General features: G+C 42.2%; 1 long non-coding RNA gene across 1 annotated transcript; it reads right to left on the bottom strand.

The window, feature by feature from the left end:
• Positions 1 to 965: 965 nt before the first annotated feature.
• On the bottom strand, positions 966 to 6,989 carry LOC127574916 (uncharacterized). Its single transcript, XR_007956972.1, has 4 exons — positions 6,860 to 6,989; positions 5,870 to 5,994; positions 4,423 to 4,482; positions 966 to 1,533 (listed from the first exon to the last, which is right to left on the bottom strand). It is a non-coding gene; the product is annotated as an uncharacterized LOC127574916 (long non-coding RNA).
• Between the last annotated feature and the right edge of the window lie 2,356 nt (positions 6,990 to 9,345).

Here is a 9,345-nt window from a genome sequence, read left to right on the forward strand (position 1 = left end):
ACTATTCCAAAGCACTTCTCAAACCCACCATCTCTGCCACCAGGTAGGAGCATGGGAACACCATCACCTGCAGATTGTCTCCATAAGACAGAAGCAGAATTAGATCATTCGGCCATTCGAGTCTGCTCTGCCATTCGATCATGGCTGATTTATTGGTATTGGTTTATTATTATCACTTGTACCGAGGTACAGTGAAAAACTTGTCTTACAAACTGATCGTACAGGTCAATTCATTACACAGTGCAGTTACATTGAGTTAGTACAGAGTCCATTAATGTAGTACAGGTAAAAAAAACAATAACAGTACAGAGTAAAGTGTCACAGCTACAGAGAAAGTGCAGTGCAATAAGGTGCAAGGTCACAACAAGGTAGATCGTGAAGTCATAGTCCATCTCATTGTATAAGGGGACCGTTCAATAGTCTTATCACAGTGGGGTAGAAGCTGTCCTTAAGTCTGGTGGTACGTGCCCTCAGGCTCCTGTATCTTCTACCCGATAGAAGAGGAGGGAAGAGAGAATGTCCCGGGTGGGTAGGGTCTTTGATTATGCTGGCTGCTTCTCCCAGTAATCTTTGACGCTCTTACTAATCAAGAGCCTATCAACCTCTGCTTTAAATATAGCCAATGACTTGGCCTTCACAGCCGCCTGTGGCAATGAATTCCACAGATTCACCACCCTCTGGCTAAAGAAATTCCTCTTCATCTCTGTTCTAAGGCGATGTCCTCTATTCTGAGGCTCTGCCCTCTAGTTCAAGACTCTACCACTACTGGAAACATCCACTCTATCCAGGCCTTTCAATATTCGGTAGGTTTCAATGAGATACCCCTCATCCTTCTAAACTCCAGCAAGTACTGGCCCACAGCCATCAAACGCTCCTCATACATTAACCCTTTCATTCCAGGGTGTCACGAACCAGCAACAAAAGAAACACACTGAGCATGATTCAGTGTTAAAAACTATTTTATTAATCACTACTTATGATAATACGTAAAATAAAAGTAAAAATGTTAGTATGTTAGAATTCAAAAATGTTAAACCTTGAACATTAACCCCAAAAACTAAACTCTTCGTGTGTGTGTGGCAAAGTCCCAAACTCCAAGTCCAGGAATGGTTCTTAAAGTTCAGTTCCGCAAGCCATAAGGTGAAACATGAGCAAAGGCTTCTTCAACAACCACCGTTGTCTGAAGATAAGACGTAGATGTAGAGAACATAGAGAGAGTAATTACAAAATCCAAATGTTCCACGATGGAACCCAAACGACACTTCAGTGTTTACTCGGTAGTGACTTCCTCACCCCGAAAAGCATCCGAATCGTGGTCGTCCACACAAATACCTGTTTCCTTCTACAGGTCAGCAACAAAGTGAACTCCACCGGATTACTTCCAAATTCCATACATGGATTTCTGTGGCAGACACAGTTATTGTTTCTCATCCATCGATAGAGAACACTAGCAGGCTGGTGTCTCTCTCCCTTCTTCTCTCTCTCTCTTCCTTCGACTGACTTCTTCAACAACGTCATTACGTCCTTTATCTTCTGTTGACGTAAGCACACCAGACAGACAGACAGACAGACAGACACACACACACACACACACACACACACACACACACACACACACACACACACACACACACACACACACACACACAATCTTAAAGGGACTTTCACCGAGTCTGTAACAAGGGATCATTCTTGTAAACCTCCTCTGGACCCTCTCCAATGCCAGCACATCCTTCCTTAGATATGGGGCCCAAAACTGCTCACAATACTCCAAATGTGGTCTGACCAATGCCTTATAAAGCCTCAGCATTACATCCTTGCTCTTATATTCTAGTCCTCTCAAAATGAATGCTAACATTGCATTTGCATTCCTTACTACTGACTGCAAGTTAACCTTTAGGGAATCCTGCACTAGGATTTCCAAATCCCTTTGCACCTCCGATTTCTGAATTCTCTCCCCATTTAGAAAATAGTCTATGCCTTTATTCCTTCTACCAAAATGCATTACCATATACTTCCCTACACTGTATTCCATCTGCCACTTCTTTGCCCATTCTCCCAACCTATCCAAGTCCTTCTGCAGACTCCCTGCTTCCTCAACTCTAACTGCCCCTCCACTTATCTTTGTATCACCCACAGATTTGGCCACAAAGCCATCAATTCCGTCATCCAGATCATTAACATATAACGTGAAAAGTAGCGGACCGAACACCAACCCCTGTGAAACACCACTAGTCACCAGCAGCCAACCAGAAAAGACCCCCTTTATTCCCACTCTTTGCCTTCTACCAGTCAGCCAATCTTCTATCCATGCTAGTACCTTCTCAATAATACCAAAGGCTCCTATCTTGTTCAGCAGCCTCATGTGTGGCACCTTGTCAAAGGCCTTTTGAAAATCCAAGTAAACAACATCCACTGATTGTCCTTTGTCTATCCTGCCTGTTACCTCCTCAAAGAATTACAACAGATTTGTTAGACAAGATCTACCCTTAAGGAAACCATGCTGACTTTGGCCTATTTTATCATGAGCTTCGAAGTACCCCGAAAACTTATCCTTAATAATGGACTCTAACATCTTACCAAACACTGAAGTCAGGCTAAATGGCCTATAAATTCCTGTCTTTTGCCTCCCTCCCTTCTGAAAGGGTGGAGTGACATTTGTGATTTTCAAGTCCTCCAGTACCATTCTTGATTATAGTGATTCTTGAAAGATCACTAATAATGCCTCCACAATCTCTACCTCTTTCAGAACCCTGGGGTGTAGTCCATCTGGTCCAGGTGACTCATCTGCCTTCAGACCTTTCAGTTTCCCAAGCACCTTTTCCTTGGTAATAGCAACTACACTCACTTCTGCCCCCTGAGTCTCTCAAATTTCTGGCATGTTGCTGGTGTCTTCCACAGTGAAGAATGATGCAAAATACTTATTCAGTTCGTCCGCCAAACATTGCTATCTCTCCAGCATCATTTTCCACCGGTCTGATATCCACTCTTGCCTCTCTTTTACTCTTTATACTGTATATCTGAAAAAACTTTTGGTATTCTCTCTTATATTATTGGCTAGCTTACCTTCATATTTCATCATTACTCCCCTTATTGCCTTTTTAGTTGCCTTCTGTTGGTTTTTTAAAGCTTCCCAATCCTCCAGCTTCCCACTAGCATTTGCAATATTTTATGCCCTCTCTTTTGCTTTTATGCTGTCTTTGACTTCCCTTGTCAGCCACGGTTGCCTCATCCTCCTTTTAGAATGCTTCTTCTTCTTTGGGATGTACTGATCCTGCCTCTTCTAAATTACTCCCAGAAACTCCTGCCATTACTGCTATACCATCATCCCTGTTAGGGTCCCCTTGAAATCAACTTTGGCTAGCTCCTTTCTCATGCCTCTGTACTTACCTTTACTCAACTGTAATACCAATCCACCTGATTTCAGCTTCTTCCTCTCAAACTGCAGGGTGAATTCTATCATATTATGATCACTGCCTCCTGAGGGTTCCTTTACCTTAAGCTCCCACCACATTGAGTTGGAAATTCAATGTTGCTGGGTCTAAGTCCTGAAACTTGCTGAGTAACAACCTTGTGGAAGTACTTTCATCAGAAGGACTGCAATAATTCAAAAAAGTGGCTCATCATCTTTTCAAGGTCAATTAGGGAGGGTAAAAAAAATACTGGCCTTGCAGGCAGCACCCACATCTTGAAAAAATGAATAAATAAAAACCTCTAAAATTAAATAATGAACACATCAAATTTCAGACTGTTCATACCTAAAGTCCTGGAAAACTGTCTCTGCTTGTAAATGCTTTACAATAGTTTAGGTTTGCTAGAAGACATCAGTGTGATCAGACCTAGGAACAGGATCAAAACTGATGGCTGTATAATCACTGGCCAATGCATATGAATATAGCAACCAGAAAGCCAACAGACCTGAAAATCATAGACAGATTGTTTTAGGTGACCTCTTCGGCCACCCCTAATAAATTCTCCAGTGTGAAGAGCCAGCACAAAGCTATAGTCAACTTCTGCAGACAGCCCTAAAAAGTGTTCTTCAATCAAAGGGGTAGGATGCCAAGCACAGTCCCTTTCATGTAATTTTCATGGGTGCTTCTGCCTCAAACCTTATGGCTATAAGCCCGTGTTGTTTTTAAGGGAAGCCCTTAAAAGTCCACAGCAATGGTAAAATCTATATTCAAAGTAGCTTTTTGTGCTTTCCCTTCTTGTAGAATGATTCCACATTTGTACATTTAAAATTTAAACAATATTGCACTCCATATGCAATATCAAACATTCCAACATCCAAAGGTCCTGTATGGTGGCATCCCAAAGACATACGATTTGAAATTTTTCTTTTAGGGTAGAAGACATCTGCTAATAAAATGTAGAAACAATGCTAATTAACATTTCAATGTGACTACAGAATAAAAATCTTACTTTATGAAGTTCACTTTGTTTGTATGGATCAGTGAAAACTGGGTCGACTTTGATTGTTATCTGCAGGTTTAAGGCAAAAACAAAGTTTGTTAAAAAAATTCAAAGACAGACGTTATAAAATGTGTTACTTTATTCAATATTTAATCATTGTCTTTCTTTTAAGAAAACGTAGCTGAAATTGGATATCAGTGGAAAGCAACTACTAGCATCATGATGCATAAATATTCTGCCTCCTTTTGACCTGGGCAAGACATATAAAATTCATATTGCAACCTCATTAACATGATTTTAATAATCAACCAGCATTTTTTTTTGCCCATGTGTGAAACTACGGCCAAGTAGCCAACAGCTAGCACTGGCTCAAGTACCACCAGTTAATTTGGAGGTATTGCCTTGTGATTACAAGCTATATGTAAGTCATTCTCAGGTCTTGGTGGCTTAATTGGAAGAGATGGCAGAACACAAATAGCAGAAGGCACCCTGCTCTTCCAACAGCTTTTAATACCTTGGTGGATAAAGTGGTGAAGAGAATGGTCCTCTAAACCCTTTTCAGCCAATAAATCCTTCAACCAGCCATTTGAAGGGAAAGGAGACAAAAACTGAGGTGAATGAAAGAAATCAAGCCCTAAACGCAAAGGTGCAGCTGCACAAGAAGTCACTGATCAAAATCGTTGAATAAATTCAAATCCCATCTCCAACCAACTGCAACACTAGACTCAAGCATACTCAAGGCAATAGTGTCCCTCCTAGTAAAAATCTATTGCTTCTTCAGTTTTACAAACGAGCAAAGGTTACTGCTAAAAGGAGAACAACATCAGGCACATGGGAACACCAGCTCCTGAGGATTCTGTTTGTCCTCCATTTTCTGATCTGTAATTCATTGTCATTTGATTGAAACCCTGGAACAACTTCCCTAATAGGACTGTGGGATTACCTTCTCCACATCGACTGCAATGGTCCTTCAAGACCTTCTCAAAAGCAATTAAAGATGGACAGATGCATCTGCAAGTGGCACATTGGTATGGATGAGATCATACAGGAGTAGCTGACTGAGCCTAAGTTGTCTTTCAGAACAGCCAGCTCAATCAGTAGTAGTGCTACTGGGTGATTGACATCAAAGTCCCTCATCCAGAGTGCATTCTGTTGCCTTGCTACCCTCAGTTCTTCTTCCAAATGGTCCTCAATTTGGTGTATGTATTCAATAGGTCAGGTATGGCAACATGTGATAACTAGCTGATTTCTTTTGCCTCTTTCATTTAATGGGATCCAGAGTACAAACTGGAGTTGATATTGAAGACTCCTATTTACATTTCCACTCATTGCATACCTCTGAAACACTACCTTTTGTGAATATATCATGCAGATGGTTAGTAAAGATATTAGGGTACGGACTGAAATTAAGGTGAGGTTAAAAACCTTTGACAACACCATGGCATTTTATAATTACCTTCTGTTTGGATAATAATTCTGTCACCTTGGCAAACATCTTCCTAAAATATTTCCTGGCAACTTAACCAATTGAAGAGTTCAGGCAATTATCACATTGAGTTGACTTCTCCAAAGCTCTGAAACCTGGAAAAATGTGAATTACAAACATGTGAAGAAAGTACAGGTTGAAACTCTCTAATCTGGCACCCTTCAGACCCGAGTGGTGCTGGACCACAGAAAATCCAGACCGCAGAAATTTTTCCCGATCATCTTCCTCTCAGCAGGAGAACTGTTCTTTATATTTATAGACACTCCCCAGTCACGCAAGGGTTCTGAGAACTGTCCGTATTCCTAGATTTTGTTAAGTCGAAAACACTGTCGACTGAGGTCACTATCAGCTGAGATCACAAAAGTTGAACTGGTAGGTTAATTAGCTACAGATTAGTATAGATCTTAGTTAATTTTAGGTCTTCGTTAGAGTTAGTTACTTAGTATAGACCTGTACTACAGATTCAAAACATCCCAGACTGTGGGAGTTGGTGGACCAGAGAGTTTCAGCCTGTAGAACAAAACCAGAAAATGCTGGAAGCACTCAGCAGGTCAAACAGCATCCTCGAGGAGAGAAGCAAAGTAGATATTTCAGCTGAGGAACACTTCATCAAAACTGGAAAAAATGCAGGCCAAAATTGCCAAAGTGACAATTACTTTTAAATAAAAACAGAAATCAGAGACAGAAAAAAAAGAAATAAATTGAAATAGAAAGGTAGAGCCACATTTGTGAAAAGAGAGAAAAAAGATGGTTGCTGAAATTGTTAAATTCAACATTGAGTCCTGAGGACAGCAATGTGCCCAGACAGAATATGAAGCACGATTCTTTGAAGTTACTTTGGGCATCATTTGAGAAATATAGGAATCCACTCTGACTCCGCAGCTGTAGCTGTATCTTTCAGTTCCAAGTGCTTTTTTTCTCTCTTGTTCCCTAACTACCAGTTTTCAGATTATTTGTTACCTTGATAACATTGGTCTGTTTCCTATCACAGCCATTCCCTCTGCGTCTCCAACCTCGCCAACTTAAAAGCACCATGGTCCCTTTCCTGAAATGTCTCCTCCCATTCGTCTCTCCCCAAACATGCTGCCTGATCTGCTTAATCCTTCCGGATATTGATTTTTTGTTACAGATTTCCAGCATCTAGTTTTTTTGTGCCTGATTTCTGAGAATTTAAGTTTGTTGTCTTTGCCTGTGTAAATACAGTTGTAAACTCGTATTGACCTCAATCTGGAAACCAGCATAAACGGGGTAGATACCAAACAGCCCAGGAGGATCCAGGAAGCAGCTGCATGGGGTATTGAAAATAGCATTGCCAACACAGAGGGTCTTTTCAATCCACCCCCACCCCCAAAGGCTTTAACCCTTGAATTATTGCCCTCAATTCCACCATGTAACTAATTATCCTGGCCAAAACCCTTATCCAATTTTCACAACCCACAATTTACACCAATCTTTAATCATGTCACCCACACTGACCACTGCCCCAGGCCCGACTTCTAAATGCTGTGTGAGACCCCAATGTCTGTCTGTCTGTATGTGTGAGAGACCCCGATGTGTCTGGTTGAGAGATCCTGATATCTTGTTTGTATGTGAGAGAGACGTGTGTGTGTGTGTGAGAGAGAGAGAGACCCTGATATCTGTGTCTGGGTGGGTGTGTGGGAGGGTCAGTCCGTTTCTTCCCGCCCTGCAGCCGGCTGTCAAACGGTGATGAAAATATTTCATTGGTTATACCCGAGTCCTGAAGCCGGCAGCACGGTGAAGGTGCCAAAAGAGCTGCCGACGGTTGGCGGGCGGGGGCGTCGGGCGCGCGGGGTGCGGTTGGCGGGCGGGGGCGTCGGGCGCGCGGGGTGCGGTGGGCGCGCGGGGTGCGGTTGGCGGGCGGGGGCGCCTGGCGCGCGGGGTGCGGTTGGCGGGCGGGGTGGAGTGGGCGCAATTGGCGGGTGGAGGCGAGTTACGAACGGCGCCGAGTTTATGTTCCCTGAAGGCCAGTATCCCCTCATCTTTTAGCTGGTATTTTGAAAGCAAAATGATTTGATCTTTAAAGACGTGCCCTTTTCTGTTGTAAATATAATTTATGGAAGGCATTAACTGCCATTTGATGGGGGGGGGGGGGGGCGGAGAGATAAAAGCATCTTGGAAGTCTGCATATTTCTTAGATCCTGCGCTGAATGTGTTGGGGGAAATGTTTACCATAAAATCTCGGGAGAATTTTGAAAACTAAAATGATGCAATAAATTTTGCACTTTTTTCTCATTTGAATTAAGTCAAAAGGATAAAATCAATGACATCTGTTTGGAAAAACGGTGATCAGACAAATAAAGCCGCCGCTGTGGCTAATTTGAAAATCGCGCTATTAAACTGATTTATTTTCCACTGTTGTCCTTTTCAAACTGCCATTTCCTCCGGTTCAGAGCGCCTCAGCTGGCTGCAGAGCGACCGCACTTGTGTGTGGTCCTGGAAATCACCACCACCCGGTAATTGCTTCCCCCCCCCGCTTAAAGATGCTGCTGGACCTGCTGAGTTCCTCCAGCAGTGTTTCACCTGTAAACACATCTTGGGACGTCGAAATACTACATTTTGGTTAATTTCAATTGCTGCAATGGAGGATGCATTATAATACTGGAGGATAGCTAGTTTCTATAATTTTAATTTCAAAATATACTTTATTCATGAATTCAAAAGCATGTAATACAGAACGTTTGTGTTAACATTTTAATGACAAATTGGAATTGGTTTGTTATTGTCACATGTACTGAGGTACAGTGAAAGACTTGACTTGCATACATTTGGTACAGATCAATTCATTACCCAGTGCATTGAGGTGGTACAGAGTAAAACAATACAGAATGAAGAGTAAAGTGTCACAGCTTCAGAGAAAGTGCACTGCAGGTAGACAATAAGGTGCAAGGTCATAACAAGTTAGATTATGAGGTCAAGAGTCCATCTTATCGTACTATCGTTCAATAGTCTTATAACAGCAGGATAGAAGCTGGCATTAAGCCTGGTGGTACGTGCTCGCAGGCTTTTGTATCTTCTGCCCGATGGGAGAGGGGATAGGAGAGAATGTCCGGGGTGGGAAGGGTCCTTGATTATATTGGCTGCTGTCCCGAGGAAGTGGGAAGTGTAGATTGGTATTGGTTTATTATTGTCACTTGTACCGAGGTACAGTGAAAAACTTATCTTGCATGCCGATCGTACAGGTACAATTCATTACACAGTGCAGTTACATTCAGTTAGTACAGAGTGCATTGACAAAAACAATAACAGTACAGAGTAAAGTGTCACAGCTACAGAGAAAGTGCAGTGCAATAAGGTGCAAGGTCACAATAAGGTAGATCGTGAGGTCAGAGTCCATCTCATCATATAAGGGAACTGTTCAATAGTCTTATCACAGTGGGGTAGAAGCTGTCCTTAAGTCTGGTGGTACGTGCCCTCAGGCTCCTGTA

The sequence above is a fragment of the Pristis pectinata genome, chromosome 10, assembly GCF_009764475.1.
Source record: "Pristis pectinata isolate sPriPec2 chromosome 10, sPriPec2.1.pri, whole genome shotgun sequence".
Taxonomy (NCBI): Eukaryota; Metazoa; Chordata; class Chondrichthyes; order Rhinopristiformes; family Pristidae; genus Pristis; species Pristis pectinata.